The 22,800-nt window shown below is 47.3% G+C and overlaps 1 protein-coding gene and 1 non-coding gene across 3 annotated transcripts in view; one reads left to right on the forward strand and one right to left on the reverse strand.

The window, feature by feature from the left end:
* Nucleotides 1-1,294, reverse strand: part of Zbtb7c (zinc finger and BTB domain containing 7C) — a 326,309-nt gene extending 325,015 nt beyond the window's left edge. For both annotated transcript variants that reach the window (XM_047526755.1, XM_047526756.1), the window contains exon 1: nucleotides 1,001-1,294. The gene's annotated coding sequence lies outside the window, so the exon portion shown is untranslated. The remainder of the gene's footprint in view (nucleotides 1-1,000) is intronic.
* Nucleotides 1,295-13,928: 12,634 nt separating this feature from the next.
* On the forward strand, nucleotides 13,929-14,031 carry LOC124965897 (U6 spliceosomal RNA). Its single transcript, XR_007105280.1, has one exon. It is a non-coding gene; the product is annotated as a U6 spliceosomal RNA (small nuclear RNA).
* The last annotated feature ends 8,769 nt before the right edge of the window (nucleotides 14,032-22,800 follow it).

Raw genomic sequence — 22,800 nt, forward strand, 5'->3', positions numbered from 1 at the left:
AATGGTAACGGGATCTGCCACCTCGTTTTTCTTTGGCTCCTCTATGCCTTGCTCCTGCTGAAATCAGACAAGCAGACGGAATAACAAAGCAGCACAGCGCCAGAGACAATTAGCTTTCAAACGAGTAAGAGACGCGCACACAATTAGAAAAGATGCGCGCGGTTCCCATGCGTGTAGCTAAGAAGGGACCCTAAGCTGCCCCGCGCGGGCGACAGATAACACTGCCAGGTTTGGCTTAACTTGACCAAGGCTCTGAGGAATTCCGTGCGTGCACCCATTTCCCCTAACTTCCCAGTCTGAGAGCGGCGAGGACAGTAGATCCCGTCTGAATGACCTCTCTGTCCCGGACCACCACGTAGCCCTCAGGCCTCCAGGAGAGATGCGGGATCCCGCATTTCCAGCCCTTTTCTAATTTTCAAGGAAGGACCGTGTAAAGTGCGGGTTCCCAACTCCCAGAAAACCGTCACACCCTAGAATACTTCCGCGCCTTCGCAGCAGAAGTGCGGTAAAACTTTTGGCAGAAACCACCTGTGGCTGCCGACAGGCCCGCTCTGCCCGGGCCCGGAGGCGCCGCCGAGCCCGGGGCCGTACGCACCCGCAGAAGTTCCCTTCCAGCCCCGCGCGCCACTTCGCTCCGGGCCGCGGTGCCAGCCAGGAGGCGCGGCGCCCGCTCGCTGGCTGACTCTCCGCTGGCTCTCCCCTCCCTCCTTCCCTCCCTCTCTCCCTCCTCCCGCCTCCTCCGGTTGCATGGCTGCCGCACGGAGCCCCTGAATAGCCACCGCAGCCCCCCGCCTCCTGCCCAGCGAGAGGAGGGCGCCCCTGCCCCCGCCGGCGCCCTGGGGCTTGCGGACCGCCTGCCTCCTAGCAACGGCCTCCGTGACCGCTTTCGGACGCTGCTGATGCGCAGCCACCCTTCTCCGCGACCCGCGACCTCGGCAGCTGAGGTGCGGGAGAGACCCCTGGCAGCGGGTACCCAAGACCGGCGCGCGAAGCTGCTCACCTCTGCGCGCCGCCGGCCCCGCGCGCCTCCCGCACTTGGCGCCGGGCCGCGGTGCTCGCGTCCTCCCTCGCCGCCGCTGTCGGTCCGTCCCTGCGCTCGGGAGCAGCGCCGGCCGCACCGCTGTCAGAGTCTCGTGGCGGGGCTACGCCGGCGGGTGTGGAGCCGAGCGGCGGCGGGCGCGCGGGCAGCTCCTCCCTCCCGGTGCCGCGCCTCCGCCCTCCTCGCGCCCCGCCTCCCGCTCCGCGGCTGTCAGCCCCGCGCCCCGCGCCCGGCGCCCGCGCCGCCAGCTCTGGGGGCGCACGGGGCTAAAGGGCCCGGATGTCTGCGGTCGCCTGGCGCTCGCGCCAGCCCCCTCCGCGGCGCCCCCTCCCCGCCCTGCCACACATGCACTTGCTGCGTCCCAGCCTCCTCCCGGCTCCGTTAATTTCTATTTTGACAGTAACTGTGGCGAGTGGGCGGCGCTGCGGGGGGCGCTCAGGACCCGCGGAGGCGGCGGGCGGGAGTCAGGCCCCAACGCGGGGGAGGAGTAGGGGGCCGGGCAGAGCCACCAGCCACTCGGGGCTCCACCGCGTCTTTTTTCTTCCTTTCCTTTTTTCTCTTTGCCTCCTCCAGGATTTAAAGGGACAGCCCAGGCCGAGGCTAGGGGCCAGGTGGCCGCCGTTTCTCCGGTCTCCAGACGCCCTCTGCGGCCCGGCCGGACCCGCCCGCACCCGGAGCGCAGGCTCGAAACTGTCGGGTATTTTTAGGTGCACACCGGGCCCGGGATAGTGGTGCTGCAGAGCTTGGCTCCGTTGCCCGGCGCACGGCTATTTTTACAGAGGCCGATTGGGGGAGGAAATCAAACAACTCAGCAACTGCTTTCCCACCCGAAAGTGGGGAGCAAGGAGTAGGGGCGAGAAGTTTCCTAAATGCTCTCGGAATTCCAGTGAGCGCAACAAGACGCTTTCCCGAAACCAGAAAGCGCAGCACTCCGGGGCGTTCAAACCCCTACAGGCAAACCCACCCTGGAAGCTACTTGGACGCTAGACCCTCAGTACTGTGCATCCCGCGCGCCCGCCACCGGCACCAGGCCACCGGTCACTCCTCAGGATAGCCTGGGAGGCGACCTTGCGACGCATCCAATCACTACGCTACACAGCCAAGGACTGGCTGAGGGGGACTTGGCTCCGCCCCATTCCACAAAGCTCCGCCCCCACGGAGCCTGTATGGAGTTGAGAAACTCGGTAGGACGCGCTAAGCAGTGCGATGATGGACTTTAAGAAGGACCCATCCGAGGGAAGTGGAGGGGATCTTGGCTTCGTAGAGACTGCAGGAGCTTGCACGTGTTCTAGTCATCAGCAGGCCAGGGCACATTCGAGCTGGCTATCCCCCTACTTTTTTGCAATCCACCCCTTGATGCTTCTGGATATAAGAACCCTTGGCTTCCCTGGCTCAACATCCACGACTGCATACCCTATGTCAAGGGGTCCTTTCCCCGGCTCCTCTCTTGGAAAAGGGAAAGTCTGCTGTTCTCAAACTCCTACAAAGCTTCTTGATTTTAGTCGTGCGCCAGGCTCCCAGAAGAGGCCACCTGGCCACTGACCACTAAAAGGGCAGTAGTACTGTGACCGTCTGGTGGAGTGTTTTAATGCTGAAGATACTAGATGAAAGCCTATACAAATACACTGGTAGACCTTTTGCTTAGCACTTCTTCCTAGTCATTGGGATTCTTTTTAACCTTTTGTTCCATCCGAGTAACAAATGCTTATTGTAAAGCACTATGTTGGGAGTAGAAAAGACAAAGACAGACAAACCTGAAATAGCATGTGACAACAGAAAGCTAGGTAGAACCATGAGTCTGGAAGATAGTTTGCACAAAGGCATGGCTTTTAATGTGCCAGAGAGGCCTGGCTTTTCCTACTAAGTAAATGTTACTCACTTGAGTTAGGACACTGTCTCATCCAAACTGTTCAAAGGCCAATAGAAGTCTTTTGTGGAAACTAAGAGATTTTCAGACTTGGGATGTCAGGTTTCCAAGTTGCTAGAGATTCTAGAGTGGCAAAATATTATTTCCTGCTTTAAGTAGCCCTGGGATCTACTGCCCTCCCAAATTGGGCTGTCTCCCTGCTAAATTAGGTTGTCTGTCTCGCTTCCTTTCATTCACTGTGGAGTGCTGCTGGTCCAGCTGAAATGGCCAAGCTTCTAAACCATAAATCTGACTGTGCCCCATGCCAAGCATGGGCATGTATTTAGGGAGCACCTGGAGGATTGGAACCCTGGAATGCCAAGACATCTGCAGGCCATAGGAATGTAGTTCTGGAAGTGAGGGCAGCCACAGCCCTGGAAAGGGTGTATTGTTTGAGAAAAGTGGACATGGGCGCTAAGGTAGAAATGGCTCTGAATTGGAAAATTTCTTCTCCTCTGTCTCAGAGTAGAGGTTCCATAGCTGTAGATCACGGAACAACTTGACATGTCATGAGCTATGGATAGAGGTTTACCTTATGTTCCGGACAAAAGTTTCAACCGAATCACAATAGGTAAAACTTTTATAAATTCAAGCATAAACAAGATGAGAATGGTCTGCAGCAGTGAATATGATATTTTTTGAAAAAGCAGCTACACACTGCATTTATAATTTTTGTTCATTTGTATTTTTCCCACAAGATTTCAAGCTCCCAATCCTTCTTGTTATCCTGAGTGCCTACCTCACGCTCAGCCCCTAAAAGATCTTCATTAAAAGTTTAGATAAACCGAATGAGCAGAAAGCCTTTTCAGAATGTTAGAGTATAGTTGCACATAAGAACCATAGATCCAGTGAACTTTGTATGATTCATTTGTAATTTACTTGTTTGAATATAAGTGCAACAGTAAATTTTACTTTGCTACAGTTAATGGGATTCACTGCCAGACTGTACCACTGATCAGCCAACCTAGAAAAAAAAAAAAACAAATCTAGCAAATATATAAAAAAGGCATAATAATAGGGCCCTTTTTACTCCATAGGGATGCTGGGATGATCAGGTAAGAAAAGATCTGGTGAAGTGTTACCCCATAAAATAACATTCATGAAGGGGTCACTGTGCATCAAGGCCTATGGAGGATATTATAAATCAATATTAGATAATTGTAACAAATTCTAAAGAAATTTTCTGAGAATTGGGCTCAAACTACTTATTTATATCACAAGCATGTTGAAAGACTGCTTATAAAAAGCAAAAAAAAAAAAAGGTGGTTAGGGGAACTAACATTTACAGAGCTCCTTCTAGAAGCAGAACTTATGATATGCATTGCTATGTGTTCCTCATGACAACTGTGTGCAATACATTTCGCTCTGACCATTGTATAGATGAGATATCCGATATCAACAGCAATGGTAATGACCAGGGTCCTACAGCTGGCTGGTGCAAGGGCAGCACTGGGACCTAGGTTTGTGAGTTCAGAAGTTCAGGAGCATCTACCTTGTGACGCTGCCCCTAGTGATGACAGAGCGTAGGCTTTAAGGAGATGGAACTGAAGAGAATTCAAGGAAACCATTGTCCATGTTACGCACAGGTTGAGTGGGGTGCAATCTATAGTGAGGGGCACCTCCTGGAAAAATCTCTTCCTCTCTTTTCTCTTTGTTTTTTAATATTCAGTTTGACATAATTTCAGAGTTACAGAAAAGTTGCAAAGATGGTGTAGAGAATGCCCATACACCCTCGCCCAGGTTCCCCAAATGCTGACATTTGCCACGTTTGCTTCTTTCTGCTGTCTAGGTACATGCGATTTCTTCCTGAATCATTTGAGAGTAAGCTGAAGACATGACAGTCCTCCACCCACAAATTCTTCAGTGAGTGTTTTCTAAGAAGAAAGACATTCTCTACCACGATAATCAAAATCGGAACATAACCACCAAAACATTATTATGTAATCTAAACAGATTTTACCAACTGTCTCACTAATGGCAAAAATGAAAAATAAATAAATACTGATCAGGATCCAGGGGAGGGTTATAAACTGCATTCAAACATCACATCTCTTAAGAGTCTATTTTCTATTAGCAAATATAATTATCAATTTTTGTTTCTTATTTTAATAGCCTTGTATTTATAACCCATAGGAAGTCACAAAGACTCTCTCCTTGACCCAACTTTAGACAAACTTTTGGAGTCCTTTTTTTTTTCAAGTGGGCCCTCACCTTTGGGCCTTCTCTTGAGTCTGCCTTGTCCAGATTCAGCAAGAGTCCTGCTGAGTCAGTTTAGTGAGAATCCCCAACCACTGGTACCTGTCACCTCAATATGTGCTCAAATTCCTCATCCCCCACCCTTGATATATGCCTTCAACAAGGATCCTGTTAAGTCAGTTCATCCAGTCACCTACTCTTGATGTTGCCTCTTAGAAATTTTCCATCCATCCTCCAAACCTCTTACTTTGCTCCTTGACTTTAAATCCCTACATTTCTTTTTTCAGACCTCTCTCTCTCGCCTCTTAAAATACTCTCCATTGAATAGTCTTGACCTGTAACCTTCCTTACCATTTTAACAAGTGCCAATATCTCTTTTGTGTGTGTGGTGGGGGGGGCAGGTACTGGGATCAATCCCAGGGTGCTTAACCAATAAGCCATATCCCCAGATCTTTTTATTTTTCATTCTGAGACAGGGTCTCACTAATATGCTTAGGACCTTGCTAAGTTGCTGAGACCAGCTTTGAACTCATGATCCTCCTGCCTCAGGCTCCCAAGCCACTGGGCTTGCAGGCATGCGCCACCATGCCTGACTCATCAGAATTATTTTTTTAACAGGGCCAAAAAAATATTAAAAATATAAATAAAATCCACTTATAATTATCCACCAGCTGTAACCAGTTTTATTGTTGAATTTTTAAAAATCTCCATGTGCAATCTAAGCAATACAACTTCCTCTGTCTCCCAGGGAAGCATCCCCAGTATCCCCTAGAAAATGCTGTGGACATGGCAGTTCTACTACCTGTCTACCCTGCATTCTTCTCCAGTGTCCACTATGGCTCCTGCTACTCCCAATGTGGCCATAACCCACCTTGCCCATTCGTCCCTCACCACACTCTAGTTATTATCTCCCTAGAGAAGATGCTGCATGCCCTACAGACCCCATGAAGAAGCTTGTGTGGGCAGACCATTCGCCTGCCCCCCACCCTATTCCTTTGTTTTCCACACCAGGCAGGGTCTACAAAGCCTATGAGTGACAGATTAAGCAAAGGGTTGGAGTAGTTCGAGGGAGTCACGTACAACTGGACCACATGAGTGAGCTGTGATTTCCTCCATATTCCAAGGAAGAGTGACCAGGGTTTAACTCTTCACAGTGGGTTCCTTCCTGGCACATCTCTGTTTCTAACCTGGCTCCTCAACTTTCAGGAATCCTTGCCCCACATGTGGTCTGCCTACCCTTTGATGTGACTCTACCGAAGAACCAACCCCTAACCTCAGAGAAGGACTTTCCCTAAGATTTCTGTTTCTTTTCCTGCAAACGTATATTTTCCCAAGCTTTGGTCAGTCAAATCACCTGAAGTAACACCCTGGGGTGTTGGGTGGTCACCAACAGACTGATCAATGATGACCATTGGCATCCCAAGTATGGCTAAACAGCTAAGCCAGCCAGGGCAGACGAGGTCTGCAGGTAAGCCCAGCCCTCAAGCTCTCCCCAGCAGTCTGAGTTGCAGGTGCAACTATGGATTCCTCCAGTTGTTCCACAAGTAACTGTTGAACCAAGTGTATACATGTGTACAATTCACTGCACATCCCAAGGACAGTTCTCAGGGATGATTCTGTCAAAATCAATGAGGATCAGAGAAACAATTGCTAAGTACCTCAAATTTCTGCAAAATAGTAGTATTAGCTCCTTTCCTTCACCTGTCTCCAAATCATATTGTCTCACTGTTCCATGGCCCTCCTGCATGAGAATGTGGAATGAGAATCACTGAGCTACGGCTCCCACTGGGATTTCCGTGCTTAGTCGAGCACCAGGTCAGAGCTGTCAATTACAAGGATGTGATTAAACCTTTGGTGGAGAGCCCTTACCCTACTCAGAGGCTGGTGGACAGAGAAGAGAATGGCTTTCATTCAGGATGTGCTGGGCATCAGGCAAATATTTGTTGCACAGTGTCTGCCTATATACACAATTTGATTTAAAAGTGCATTATGAAATTTATGGCCCATTTGAAATATAGTGATTTAATGATGAAGATTTAGAATAATGGTTAGAGAAGAGATGTGTACATATTTATGTAAATATTCCTGGTATGAGGTGAAGATTCTTCATAGTGTCCAGATATCATCTCTTTCTGTTCAAGTTTAAAAGCCATCTTTTGAATTTCTCTCTTTCTCACGATTGTCAAATGCACTGTTCTTCATTAACTTCACATCTGCTCATCTCCACCTTGGGAAAAGGGAGCAACTCTGTTATGCTCCTAATGCCATTGTTCTTCAGAACCTGCTTGTTTCGAAACAACTTTAGCCCCTCTTGTTTCTGTAGTTCCCAAAGACCATTTTGATGTTGCACCCTCTGGTCCTGAATCTTGGCTTCCAAGGACTTTCTCACAGGTAGTCACTGTTTTTAGTTGACAAGGACCTCAAATGCAAGTCTTAGGCAGAGTATGTAGGAAAATGTGAGCAATCATTCCGTTTCCAGTCATGTTAAATTGAACATGTGGAATTTTATTGTGTGAACACAAAACAGCACATATTCCACCCATGTCTCCTTTAAACTCTTAAGTCTGTATTTACTGTATCCTAGAATGCGACCTCTTTCAGTATTGATCAAACCCCTGGTTCTCAATTGAATAGTATCCTTCCAAAATTCTTGTCCACCTGGAACTTGTAAATGTGACCTTATTTGTGAAGATTTGGTTTTACAGATGCAATTGAGTTAAGAGCATACTGGATTCTAGGGGGCTCGAAATTGAATGATTGATGTTCTTAGAAGGAGAGAGAAATTTGGAGACACAGAAACACATAAAGGTGAAGGCCATGTAAAGATGGAGTCTGAGACTGGAGTGATGCACCTAAAAGTTAAGGAACTTCGAAGACTGACAGCAACCAGGAACCAGGAGAGAGCCATGGAAGATTCTCACTCAGAGCTCCAACAGGAACCAGCCCTGCTGATACCCTGATTTTGGACTCTGGTCTCCAGAGCTATGAGAGAATAAATTTCTGCTAATTAATTAATTAATCAAGTTTGTGGTATTTTGTTATAGCCGCCTTTAGAAACTAATACACTTTCTACAGACTGTCATCAGCGAGAATGACAGGCTAGGAGCCTGGGGCTAGAGTGAAAAGAAATGTCCATCCTTGGTCCAGAGTGGTAAGAGACCAAGATGGAAAAGCACAGCATCAACATATCAGTTGGAGCCTTAAAGGCAGGGAGGACATTGATGAGAAAAGTCCATAGGTATTAGGGAGCAGCCATCTCAAAAGCCATCAGCAGAAATGGTCAATGCCACTCCCAACAACTGCCGACTGATGACATAAGACCTAGTGAGGGCATGCGGTGACAGCCAAGCATTGGTGTATATATGTGCCAAACTTCTCGTTTTACTTTACATTTTAAAATCATTAACAAGACTGACAGTTTTTTCATAAGCTCTCTGGCCATTAATGTGTGTGTGTGTGTGTGTGTGTGTGTGTGTGTGTGTGTGTTTTCTAATTGCTTGTGACCTTTGCCCATTTTCAGTTTGGTGGTCCATCTTGTTTCTTCCTTATTTGTGAGAGTTCTGCACATAATGAGGATATTACTCTTGACTGTCACATATGTTTCAAATATTTTTACCACTTTATCATCAACTTTTAAATCTTCTTTTTATTGATTTTTAAATATATTAATCAGACACACAATATGTTATCTATGCAAACTTATCATAATACAAAGTATATTTGGTTTTTAAAAATTAAATTCCCTTTAAAACACAAGAATTTTCCTCTTCTCACCAGGGGTAACCACTTTTAACCACCTGTTGTTTGACCACTTTCCAAACCCTGTCCCATGCATCTCTATGACAATTCCTTTTGATGTACCCAGGGTTTCAATTTTGCTTAGTTAAGTTTTTCATTCCATAATGCTTGGTAGACAACATACAGAAATCAATAAATGTAATTCATCACATCAATAGACTTAAAAACAAGAATCATATGATCAGCTCAATTGATGCAGAAAAAGCATTTGACAAAGTACAGCACCCTCCTCATGTTCAAAACGCTAGAAAAACTAGGGATAGTAGGAACATACCTCAACATCGTAAAAGCTATATATGCTAAACCCAGGGCCAACATAGCTCTAAATGGAGAAAAATTGAAAGCATTCCTCTAAAAACTGGAGGAAGATAGGGATGCCCTCTTTTACCACTTCTATTCAACATCGTCCTTGAAACTCTAGCCAGTTAGGAGAATGAAATTCAAGGGCTATGAATAAGAAAAGAAGAAATCAAAAAATAAAAAAGAAATCAAAAAGAAAAAAATCATGGTTCTATATTTAGAAGATTCAAGGAATTCCAGCAGAAAACTTCTAGAACTCATAAATAAATTCAGCAAAGTAGCAGGAAATAAAATAAACACCCATAAATCAAACATGTTCCTATACACCAACCATGAACCTACTGAAAGAGAAATTAGGAAAACTAACTCATTCACAATAGCCTCAAAAAAAATAAAATAAAATACTTGGGAATGAATCTAACAAAAGAGATGAAAGACCTCTACAATGAAAACTACAGAACGTGAAAGAAATCGAAGAAAATCTTAAAAGATGGAAAGACCTCCCATGCTCCTGGATAGGTAGAATTAATATTGTCAAAAAGGCCACACTTCCAAAATGTTATACAGATTTAATGCAATTCCTATTAAAAGCCCAAAAACAATCTTAATAGAACTAGGAAAAGCAATCATGAAATCCATTGGGAAAAATAAGAGACCCAGAATAGCCAAGACGATCCTTAGCAAAAAGACTGAAGCAGGAGGCATCACAATACCAGACCTTAAACTATACTACAGAGCCATGGTAACATGGTAACAGCATGGTATTGGCACCAAAACAAACATGTAGACCAATGGTACAGAAAGAAGACACAGAGACAAACCCACATAAATTCAGTTATCTCATACTAGACAAAGGAGACAAAAACATCCACTGGAGAAAAGATAGCCTATTCAACAAATGGTGCTGGGAAAATTTGAAATCCACATATAACAAAATGAAATTAAATCCTCCCATCCTGCACAAAACTCAACTCAAAGTGGACCAAAGACTTAGGCACTAGAACAGAGACTCTGCACCTAACAGAAGAAAAAATAAACCCAAATCTTCACCACATCAGCTTAACAAAACTCCTACAGCACAAGAAATAAAATCAGGAATCAATAACTGGGATGAATTTAACCTAAAAAGTTTCTTGTTAGCAAAGGAAACAATCAATAACATGGAGAGCCTACAGATTGGGAGAAAATCTACCACATGCACCTCAGATGCAGCATTAATCTCCAGGATATTTAAAGAACACAAAAAACTCAACACCAAAATAACAAATAACCCAATCAATGAATGTGCTAAGGAACTGAACACTTCACAGAAGAAATGCAGTCGATCAACAAATACATGAAAAAAATGTTCAACATCGCTAGCAATTACAGAAATGCAAATCAAAACTACTCTAAGATTTCATCTGACTCCAGTCAGAATGGCAATTATCAGGACTACAAGCAACAATAAATGTTGGTGAGGATGTGGTGAAAAAGGTACAGTCATACATTGCTGGTGGGAATGCAAATTGGTGCAAACACTCTGGAAAGCAATATGGAGATTCCTCAGAAAATTTGGAATGGAACCACCATTTGACCCAGTTATCCCACTCCTCAGTTTATACCCAAAGGACTTAAAATCAGTAGTACTACAATGATGCAGCCACATCAATTCACAATAGCTAAACTATGGAACCAATCTAGGTGCCTTCAACAGATGAATGAATAAAGAAAATATGGCATGCATACACAATGGAATATTACTCAACCTTAAAGAAGAATGAAATTGAATGGAGCTGGAGAATATCATGCTAAGTGAAATAAGCCAGTCCCAAAAAATCGAAGGCCAAATGTTTTCTCTGATATGCGGATGCTAATTCACAATAAGGGTGGGATGGATAGGGAAGAATAGAGTTAATTTAGATTAGATAGAGGGGAATGAAGGGAGGGGAGGGGTCATGGAGGTAGGAAGAATAGTTGAGTGAATCAGACATTATTCCCTATGTACATGTATAACTATATAGCTGGTGGAATTCCACATCATGTACAACCAGAAGAATGAGAAATTATACTCCATCTATGTATGATTATCAAAGTACATTCTACGGTAATGTATAACTAATTAGAACAAATTTAAAAAGTCAAAAAAAAAAAAGCTTGGTAGAGAGGTCATTCAACCCATGACCCGTGTCATTTTACGTTCAGAACTACCTGGAATTTAGGTAGAGTATGTCTTGAGGTCAGGAACTTCATTGTTTATCAAAGTCGGTGAACATTAAAAATGCACACTCCAGAACAAAGAAAAAGAACAGACCCATGCGCAAAGGTAAGACTCAGCAAAGTTAATCAAGAAACAGCAACTGGAGCACAGGAGACTGGAAAGGGGAAAGAGAAGACACAACCTTCAAGGCGGTTAGTTCAGACCAGAGAGGAAATCAATGGAGAGCGATTTTCATCCATCAGCAAGCGGGAGACCAGAGGGTTCCAGGAGAGTTCCTGTGCACCAGCAAGTTGCCCAAGAGTGGCAGGAGAGCTGGGTCCCCCAGGTGCACTGATGAGATGTAGGTGGCAGGGCTCTGGACACAGCAGGCTCCCCTCACGTGTGTGCACACAGGGTGGGGGACAGTAGGCCAGGTGGCACGTGCACTGCCGATTTCTCTCCTGGGGTGGTGATGGGCCCAGGTGCTGCCTGGGTGGCTTCCTCTTCCCAAATAAACAATCATATGACACAATGTCTGAAAGCCCAGAATATTTCCTGTCTCCTCTGGCCCGGTGCCCTGCGGCTGCAAACCTGGAGCCCTTAGAGCTACCCCAACCCTTCACTTCCCTCCACCTCGGTCTCCAGCGCCAGGGCCCATGGAGCACTGTGAGCTCACTGAGCCTGGCCTGCTTGGCACCAGCAAATGAGGACTGAACCGTCTTCTGCCAAAGAAAACCCAGTGGCTGGGCCAGTGCCCTGGACTCACTCCAAAAGGCTGGCTCGCCGTGCTACCCACCAATAGGCTCTGTCCCTTCCAGAGGTCTGTTACTCCCTTTGGGGCCCTGATCTGAAGGATCCTGAGTAGGGTCCACTGTACCAAGAAGTCAGATATGTTTCCCAGGGATCAGTCTCTTTATTTAAGTTGCCAGTAAACAAGCAACAGTGTAGAGAGTGAAAGAGGACCCGGAAGTTCCCGACCTACAGAAATCTCTCCTTTAGGGTCTTAGTTGATTGGTCATCCACTGTGTGACTCTTTACCAAAATTCCATGGAAACTCACTGGCCAATTGCTCCTCTGTGCTTCCATAGCAATTGTGTATAGTATTACTGTAACCCCTGTTGCTTGGGAAGCAGCGGCTGTATCTTCTAAGCCAGGTCTGATTGATGGGTGCTTATTGCCTGGTAGTTGTCTCAAGAAGGATGTTGAGACCACAGCGGGCACATCAGGTGGGCCGCGGTCACCAGTTTGGAAAGACACCTGCAGTGGGTTGTGTCCAGGCACCATGCAGTTGCCTCTACCAGCCCAGATTGCCATGCTGCACCACCCTTGGTCACCCCACCTGCCTCTAATCTCCATGTGAACAACCTGGGTGATTTGCTCATTTTTGTATCTTCAGTACCTTGCACAGAACTTGGCACTTAGTAAGTGCTTAAGAAATATTTCGTTGACTGAATGATTGCTAAGACTTCTAATCCTTCCCATAGGGTGAGAAGCAGATGCAATCAACCTGGCCATGGACAAATAGGAGTTCGGCAACCTCATGCTCACTCCACCCGGAGCCCTCCGCACAGGGAGGCCACGCCTTCTCTGGGCACTCATGGTCTCAGCAGAAATCTTATTCTTGCTGACATCTTGTTTGATGATTTTTTTTATAGCTGTATTTGTGTGATCCAAATTAATAACATGAGGTTGGGACTTGGTAACTTCTACTTTAGCTCACACCACGCCTAGCCCCTTGGCACCTGTTGGCACTCCTTGGCACTAATTTCTGGCTAAATGAAGAAGCATCATGTTCTGATTCTCCAGTACCATTTTCTCTTCTGTTTTTTAAACATCATTTGTCCAGATTAATATCTGGTAGTAAATGGATTTCTGTGTTATCTAAATCTATCTGATTTCCTCTTATCAAGCAGTGATCATTTTAATTGAATTATGAATATTATTTAAATCACAGAATTCAACTTGGAATGCACCACGCCACTTCAGGCTTCCAGGTGCAGATGCTGAGACCCTAATCACTGACAGAGGTGCTGTCTCCTCTCTCCACTTGCACACATTTATTCATTAAGTTGATGGTAATATTTAGGGTGAAATATTTAATAAAAACAAGTCAGGAAAGATCATTTGGGGGACAACAGAGTAAACCATGCTCCCGAAAGCTCTGATATCTACTTTCTATTTATGTGAGCTCTTAGACAAAACCAGCCATACGTGTAGGCAGAAAACCAGCAGGGCCACCCCTCAGATTCAGGGGACTTCGAGAAGCCCCTCCCCAGGGCACACACAGCCCTTCAAGAATTGACCAACAATCACAGGTTTGGGGTATAGCTCAGTGGGAGAGCACTTGCCTAGCATGCTCGAGGCCGGGGTTTGATTCCCAGCACAGCCAAAAAAAAAAAAAAGAAAAAGAAAAAAAAGAAAGAAAGATAAAGGTTACTTATAATCTAACACATGCATCTTAGCCAAGCATCACCAACGCTACAAACAAAATAGCAAACACACTGCACACGCTCCCTTTGGCGGGACATACACAAAATTGGAATGATGCAGAGAAGATTAATATGGCCCCTGGGCAAGGATGGTATGCAAATTCATGAAACACTCCATATTAATAAAGAAGAAGAGGAAGACACAGTCCATGCCCTTCAACTACTTACCCCTGTGATTATCTGGAGCTTCATGGGCTGCCAAAGCTGCAGCAAACCCTCACTTGCCTGGCATGCCATGAAAGTAGATTTTCTAGAAGTTTAAAATTTAGGCCTCCAGAGAACAGGACTTAAAATATGTACATGTTATTGCGTACGTTAGAAATAAAACTTCCTAAACCATATTACACACCCATTTTTAAAACAGAAAGCCCTCCATAGAACTCGCCTCCTCTGCAGGCTGCAGAGGCCTCTTCCTGGGACTTCTTGAGGGGCTCAGGTTTGCAGGGCACCCCCACAGTTGGGGGCCCTAGAAAGCCAGGGTCTTTCGGTTTCCCCGAAGGATGTCTCCTCCCTTCTCCTACAAACTGTTTTCTGGGTTGTCATTGCCTCGCTTTGCTGGTCTTTCTCCTTCTTTTTGCTGTTCCCACTTGGTGTTCCTCACAAGGGCCACCAGGGCAGCCCTGTGGCCTCTGTTTTGTTTGTTTTTCTCTGTCTCCGTTCCTTTGGCCCAGTCCCTTATCAGATGGGATTCATGAACACGTGACCTGTGCAGGGCCTCACGTGAGGCCCTGAATGCTGAAGAGCAACAACTCGTGGCTTACGGAGTGCTGATGGCTTAAAATTCTTGATAATTTGGTCTTTGGGCTCATGTTTTGTGAGTACAGTCCAAAAGGTCCACAGAGCACCTGCAGGAGCAGAGAAGGTAGGCCCCATGGTGCCCCGTTGGCATGCAATGCTAGCCAGCCACGATGCAGCCTCCAGGGCACCCTTCCCTCTTACCTTCTGAGCTGTTCTGAACCCCAGGCCTAGGGACTGTGGGCACTTTGTACCCCCGATCCACATCCACACGTTTACGACAAGTAAATGGGGCACTGACAGCCCGAGAGGCGAGTCCTGCCATCCAAACCCGAACTTGCTGCAAATACACAAAGACAACAGTGACATTTCTTACCAGTGACCAAGGAGCCCTCGTATATTCTTTTACTCACAGTGTCTCTGTCCTGGACAACCATTATGCCGAAAATGATGACAAAAAAAGAACAGAAAAGATAGTGCAAACCAGGCTCCTTCCCTGGTGAGTCTTCACTGATTTCTCAGTAAACCGAAGGCAGGGGCAGAAGTGGTCACGCTGCCTGAGCAAAGGGAACCCAGCTGAGTCGGTCTTACCCAGGCTTCCCGCATCACAGAAAGAAGGAAACACACAGGAATGTATGAGCTTCGAAATACGAACTGTCATTTTGGCCTTTCTGCATGTGAGTCAGAGCGATTTTATATTTGCATTTAAAACTGGCGTAGCCAGAATGTGAGCAACCCAGGTGTCCATCAAGGGGTGGATGAAGCACCCAGAGTCCTCAGACTCCCGGAGACAATGTGGGATGGTGGGTGCCGGGGCCTGGGGAGGGAAGGGTGGAGTTTTTGCTGAAAGGGGACAGTTTCAGTTTCCAGGATGAGGTCATGGATGGATGGTGGTGACGGTGGCACAGCAACTAGAATGTGCTTGGTGCCTCTGAAATGTACACTTGGAAAGGGTCGGAGGGCTCAATTTTATGTGTAGGTTATCACAACTAGAAATAAACAGTGAATAAATAAACAAATGACACTGTAGAAGATGAACAGCAAAATTCATGCTGCTAATTTAAATGATCAATTTCCCTTTACTTGTAGTAATACTAATGGGAAATCAGAAAAACGTTAGCAGAGAGAAGGAAGAAGAATGCTTTGTGTTTTGGTGCCTCTGACTGCACAGGGCCCCTGTCCTGAAGGGCCCTGCATATTCACTTTGCCCTGGGCTCTGCCTGCTCTGCAGCCAGTGTCCTCGTTGTCCCTCAGCTTCTTCCTTCCTGTGCCCTGGCTCCTCCTCAGCCCCGTGCTCCCCACCCTGACACGCGCCCTCTCCTTGTCCATCTTGCTTCTCTCTCCTCCTTTCGAGTTCTTGCCTCTCCTGCTTTTCCTTTTCCTAAAAGCAAGCCAATAGCAGTTGTATCTTCCCACTGACCTTCCTGAAGGACAGTCCCCTCCTCTCTGCAGCCAAGTCACAGCATCCAGCCAAGAGCCACCCCCATCCCTCCGGCTCTGCGCCCTCTCCACTCACCCCTGCCCCACCCACCCGCTTCCCTGGCAGGCCAGCCCTCCTCCTCCCCCTGCTCCTCCTACATCCTGCAGCCCCCGGAAGCCCCAGATGCCCCTGCCTCCTGTTGGCTTCTCCATCCCTCCTGCGCTGGAAGACTCTGGAGAGATCCAGCCACTTGGAGATCTGATGTGTATTCTCACTCCTGGCTCCTGGATTCCACGAAGATTATCCCAGAAACACCTTTCTTTAAAAAGAACAGGTGGGCAGCCCAAAGGTCCGTCAACAGATGAATGGACGTGGGCTTCTGGTGATGGTAGAATTGAGGGACTAGAACTTTCGATTTGGAAGGGAAGTCCCCCCAGTTAGTGGGGGGAAGGGCAACTCCCCAGAGTCTTGCTTCTCGATCCTCCGAGCAGTTGCACGCATCCTGGGCTTGTGACCAGGGACGACAATGTCATGAAGCAGCAACTCTAAGAAAGACAGATGCAAACGAGCAGTGAGCTCTGCTTCCAGGGCTGGACAGAGGTGGCTCTGAGCTGAACGTCTGTGGCACGCCCGCCAGTTGGCAACTGCTAACAATTTCGGAATGAGAGATGCTTCAGAGGTGCTGTTCATCGTTATGGTGATGAGGAATTAATGTGCTGCTCTGGAATGAACAAGAAGCCACCACGTCCTGCCGGTTCTACTTATGTTAATTGAGGCAGTAGCGCCAATGGTGCTCAATAGTCAATATCACAACAATTTTGGAGTTTCCTAAATAAAATATTTAAGACCTACAGAGTCTCCCTTACCAGCAAGGAAGTGCTTCATAAAATGAATTGTCCGCCCGAACTTAATTTCCAATCTGAATTTGCATGCTTGTTCAAGGTGAGGACCACCATGGTCATCTGTGAGGACAGTCAGCTCCTGGGAAAGCCTCCATGTCCTCGCACCGTCCAGAAATCAGCACTTCTCTGACTCATGGTCATGGTGCACAATCTAGCCTTGTTAATCTGAATAAATGAAGGTCCCGTCCCCTGATATCACTTGCTGTCACTCAAAATGCTTCGTTTGCAAAGTACTTTTGGGATTATCATCCGCTGGTCCCGGGTATATCTGGAAAGTGGAAGAAGGAATTCGGAAGGTGGGGAATCCTGTGGCCAGTGACCAGGGTAAGGAATCAGAATTTCTGAAGGTACCCTGCCCACACGGGTTTCTGTGTGATCTTGGACCAAGCACATAACCTCTCTGTGCTCTGGTTCCCCATCTAGAAAATGGAGCGCCTTGATTCTGTCTACTTCACAGTGTTGTAAGGGCCAGTGAGGGTCCTGCTGGGGTACAGGGCTCTAAAGAAGTCAGAAGACCACAGACGTGCTGGAGAAATACAGAGTGAGCAGCCCGGCCGTACTTCCTTTCTCTGCCTCCCTCCCGCCAGCCACTGCCACCTCCACCTCCAATAGTTCCACATCTTTTTCCTTAAAAACTCTCCCATCGTCCTTCACTCTCCCTCTGAATACTGCACAGCCCCGACTTGCCCACGGTGGCTGTTCCTCTTAGTGGAGGAACACCCAGGAATCTCTCCCCTCGGATCCACCCCATCCCCAAGGTCACAGTCAAGTGTCCCAAAGGCTCCTCTCTGCCCAGTCACTGCTCAGCTGGCTGCCATCCACTCCCACAGTGACTGTTTCCACTGATGGTGGTGACCGCACCCTCCTCTTCCCTCTGCCTCTCTGCTCCCTCCCCGGCCCCACAGTCCCCAGGGCCTTAAGTATGCTCCATCCTGCTCCACCCTGTTTCCCGCACTGCACACTCTCCATGGGTGCCATGACACCCCAAATCTGCCTCCAGCCCAAACCGATTCTTGTTCCTGAGGTTCCAGAAGTCACCCTCGGATGGCCCACAGCATCTCAAACACAACTGTTCCCCAAGGTTATACCTGGGTTCATTTTATTTAATAAAAATACATTACATAGTCTTAGTTTGGTTTACCCCAGAATCCTACCTCCAGATGAAGCTCTAACTCTGAGGAGATTAATTGGAAGGTAATATGTCACTGTGACCACTGCACTTAAAAGTCCAGTCCCCCGGTCCCACCAGAACCATGCTCTTTTCTTGGGGTCTTTACCAGCTTCTAGCACACTCTGTCAATGACTCATTGGTGAGGTCTGTCTTTACGGTCTGTCTCCCCCCACTAGGGTGCAAGGCCACAGTGCAGGTCTTATCATCCATTTTGTTTTCTGACATCTAGTTTGTTTGTCAAGTGTCCTGAACAGTGTGCGGGAAGCCTCCAAGCCCATGTGATGAAAAGAGGGAGCTGGAGAACTTCGATGGCCTCTTCCCTGCCCCCTGCATTGGACAGGTACCACGTCCAGGCAGACGCCGCTCCCTTCTCTGAATCCTACTCACTTAGCGCAGGGCCCTCCACTCTCCAGACATCAATGAGTGTTTGTCAAACAAGGACTGAATATGAGACGGTGTAACTTCTCAGGCGACAGTTCCGGGCCACGCACCCCTGAGATAAGAGCATGAATCCATACACCCCTGCCCTGGTGGCCCAGTTCCCTCTCCCCAGGCCCCACCTTGCAGCACTGTGGCTGAGGACTGTGTTTCTAACCTGTGCTGCTCGAGTTACATATTCAAATCACAGCGTTTTGCAGTGGTTTTTATTTTCCCCTTTTTTCATTGAGCCATTCGAAAGGTAAGTGTTGAAGAGTCATAATGGAGGCACCCACTCCCCTGGAGGTCTTGGTGGTGTGCTGGGTGGTTGGACAGCTTGGGGTGGCAGGTTGCTTCTTGGGAACTTCTGGACTCCACACACCACTCAGCTTCTGATGTCCACTTTGTGTAGATGATCGCACCAGAAGCTGCCGGTGGCCTATCTTCATGATCTGGGGACTCGGCATCCCATCCCCTTCCATGAAGTCTCCTTGCCATCCCCTGACTTCCCCTGTGAGCCCCTTCTCTGAGCCAAGCCAAGGGACCATGCCCTGTGGCCCGGAGTTAGACAATACATTCTCCAGCACATCTGTGGGACCCTGGGTACATTTGGTCCTGGCTGCCACAGTTCTCCAGGGGGGTGGAGTGCCATTTGCTGTCACAGGAAACTGCCCCAAGACCCCTCATTGGTTTCCTTCTCTTTCCCGTCTTGGTTCCCTGACTCCCAACAAGTGCTTCCTGGGAAGGTCTCTTAACTACTGCTGTATCGAAATCTTTTTCTTTCCATCTGCTTCTAGAAAAAAATCAATCTATGACCAATACACCATCATTTCCCCCAAAATAATTTTCTGCTTTCCTCAAATTGCTCCTAGACTTTTTTTTTTTAACCTTTATATTGTGGATTCTAATACATATCAAACTCAAATATTATGTACCTTCGGGCCAGTGAATGACTGCAAAGTGAGGCTCCAGACAAGAAATGAGAAGGGGCCAAAACACTGGAACTTTCTCTTGCTCCCTGCCATCCCAGTGCATCACCTTCCTCGGACACTGTCTCAATTTCTAACACCACTGATAACTTCACCTGTCTTTGAACTTTACATAAAATGCTCTCGTTCAATATATATGCTTTTGGTCTGACTTCTAACACTCAACACCATGTGTGTGAGATGTAGCCATGAAACCACTTGGGGCCGCAGTTCATTCATTTGTGCCGGATCATATTCTGTCGTGTGGATAGACCACCAGGTACTCTTCCACTCTGCTGTTGATTGTCACCCAGGGCTTTTATAGAGCACATTCCTTGCACGTGCCCATGGGTATACAATTCTGTTGGCTCTATGCCCTGGGATGGTCTCGTAATGGATTTGAGGATTCTTGTGATAGTAGGTGGGAGAAAAGACTTTTTTTAAGGAGGAAAACTCTGGGTACACATGATGTGTTACCATACAGGCAGTAGAGTTCTTATTGTTCCATATACAAAAGGTCCAATAATAAGGAAACTCGTGGTGGTCTCCTGTGGCTGGAGGCCAGACGTCAAAATCGAGCTCTCAGCAGCACTGGTTTCTTCTAGAAGCTTGGAGGGAGAATCCGCCAAGGCCTTCTCCAAGCTCCTGGCAGCTCCTGGCTATTGCTTCCGTTCTTTGGCTTGTAGATGCATCTTTCCAATCCCTGCTTCTGTCTGCGTGTCTTCTCCCTTCTCTCCTCTGATGAGGTCTTCCTAATCCCCCTAATCCTTCCTAACTTCATTTTGAGATCCTAACCTTAGTTATATCTAAAGACCCTTTTCCGAGTAGGGTCCTATCTTTGGGCCACCATTCAACCCACAACAGGACCCAAGAAGTTGAAAAGCTCTGCTGGCCATGCACCATGGAGTTAAACTCTTGAAATCAGTGTACGATGAGGAAGCAGTTCCCTGAGGAGTCACCTGGGCCCAGGCAGGGCGTCTCCCAAATCAAAATGAACCAAACTCCCCCATAAATGATCAGCAAAGTTTTTTCATTCTGTGAAGAGTCCCAATGCTCCTGATCAGGGTCAAGCTTACCTTGTTATCATCTAAGGACTTGGTCCCTGCCACCCCTATTGTCCCAGGCAGTCTTCCCAAAGAAAAGTGGAGGTGACAGAAGGAACCCCCAGGCACAGAGGGAGGATCAGCCACTAAATGAAAGAAGAAACCCCAAAGACAAATTTGAGGACGTGGGCCAGCCTTGAAAACACACACACACACACACACACACACACACACACACACACGCAGGAATAAACAATGCTTTACGAAATATTCTTTCCAGAGACACTGCCCCATCCTGTCTGGGCTCCTTTAGAACTCAAGATCTCTTTCTACACTTAAAACCACATTCCCTTTCTTAGCATTGAGTTTGCTCACAGCCGTTCAGGATCGCAGCGACACAGAGCCAGGTTTCCTCGTCCCAGTGGGAAAGCGTTGACCGCTCACTCCTCCTTTTGCCGAGGTCTCCTGAGCTCCTTGCCGTGGGCTCTGGTGAATACGCTGATCTCATGTCCATCCTCATCTGGACAAAAGCAGAGCTTTCTCCCCACGAACAAGCCTCGTTCTGTCCGACCATCCTGCATCAGAAGCCTTCTGTTCTGGAACCGCAGGGACCCGGGCATCTCATATCCTCTCTCTTTTCCCTCCCTCTCTCCAACTTTTAAATAGAACTAACTAGTTCAAACATAGTGGGAAGTCTTTCTTTGAGAGTCTTTGTGTAAATCTAAATTTATTCAGGAAGAAATCTCTATTTCTCTTGCACAACAGCGTCCGTGACTTTGATCGACTCCGGGGTTTGCATGGGGGCTGGAGCGTGGGATGTCCGGGCAGAGATGCTCACAAAGCAGTCACGGGACCACACGGCCACCAGCAGTGACAACACCATAGTGTGGGTCTGAGTCTCTGACTTCGAGGACCCTCTTGTCCCCTCGTGGTGTCAGTCAGCAGGATCCCACCCTGCCATGTCGGCAGCCAGAGACCCCTCCCAGCCTGCTTTCCGGTCTCTCCTGCTCACCTCTGTGTGACGCCGCCATGACACTGCCCTCTTCCACAGCTCATGAAGCTGAAGCAAGAACCTGCACCATGATTTGGACATGGTTTGAGTCTCATGAGTTGGGAGCTTGGTCCCCACTGTGGCAACGTGAGAGATGGTGGAAACTCGAAGAGGTGGGGCTTGATGGGAAGTAATTAAGTCACTGGGGGTGCTGTCCTCAGTGGGAATCAATGTGGTTTTCATGAGTACCTGCTTCTCCTGAGAGACTGCTACTGCAAAAGAGCAAACAGCCCTTCTGCACGCTCTGGCTTCCTGTCCAGCTGTGTGATCTCTTTTTCTCTCATGTGCTGCCACCATTGTGATGCCATCTACCATGAGGTCCTCACCAGAGTTGCTGCCAGTGACAGGCCCTTGGACCTCCAGAACTGTGAGTGAAAACAGAACTCTTTTCTTTATAAAGTATTCAGCCTCAGGTGTTTTGTTATAGCACTGGAAAAAGGACAAGTACAGTCTGTCTGTTATGGCTATACTCCACTGAAAAGATAGAAAAAGCCTGCACTTGTGTAAATATGAGGCTTTTCCCAAACTGTCCTCAACCCCTCAGAAAAGCTGCATAGTATTTTCGTCCCTTATTTTGTCTGTAAAGGCCAGGTGGCCAACCACCCTTCCCCTAGCGGTCAGGCTGACCCAAAAGCAAACTTTGCTGATACAAAAGCGAACTTAAAAATAACGACCACCCTCCTCTCAGTGGTCAGAGTGACCCAGAACTTAAAATAACATACTTTGTATGCAATTTTATATGTTAACCAATCAAAAAGAGCACTGTAAAACTGCTTGCCTTTCATTATAAAAAACCTGCTAAACATGGGCTCGGGGCCTGTTAGCGTCATCGGTTACCAAGTGCGCAGAGGACCAGGCTCGAGCTTGCTAATAAAGCTCCTTTGCCAATTGCTTCCATGGTGTGGCAGTCATGGGGGCTCTTTGCAGATCATCCAGGGTTCAAGTTCAACTTTCTATCTGTGTGACCTTGGACAAGTGGTTCAACTTCTCTGTTTCCTAAACTATAAAGTGCAGATGACAAAAGGCCTACCTTACAGGGTTATGGAAGATGAGATGAAGGAACGTGGGTGAGGCATGCTGAGCAGCGCCTGCCACGGGGCAGGAGCTCCATAAATGTCGGACATTACCCCCCAGGTTGGGGGACTCACATGAAATGCTGGGTGTGGGGAAACTCTGAGAGGCAAAG

Source organism: Sciurus carolinensis, chromosome 15 (genome assembly GCF_902686445.1).
Source record: "Sciurus carolinensis chromosome 15, mSciCar1.2, whole genome shotgun sequence".
NCBI classification, from domain to species: domain Eukaryota; kingdom Metazoa; phylum Chordata; class Mammalia; order Rodentia; family Sciuridae; genus Sciurus; species Sciurus carolinensis.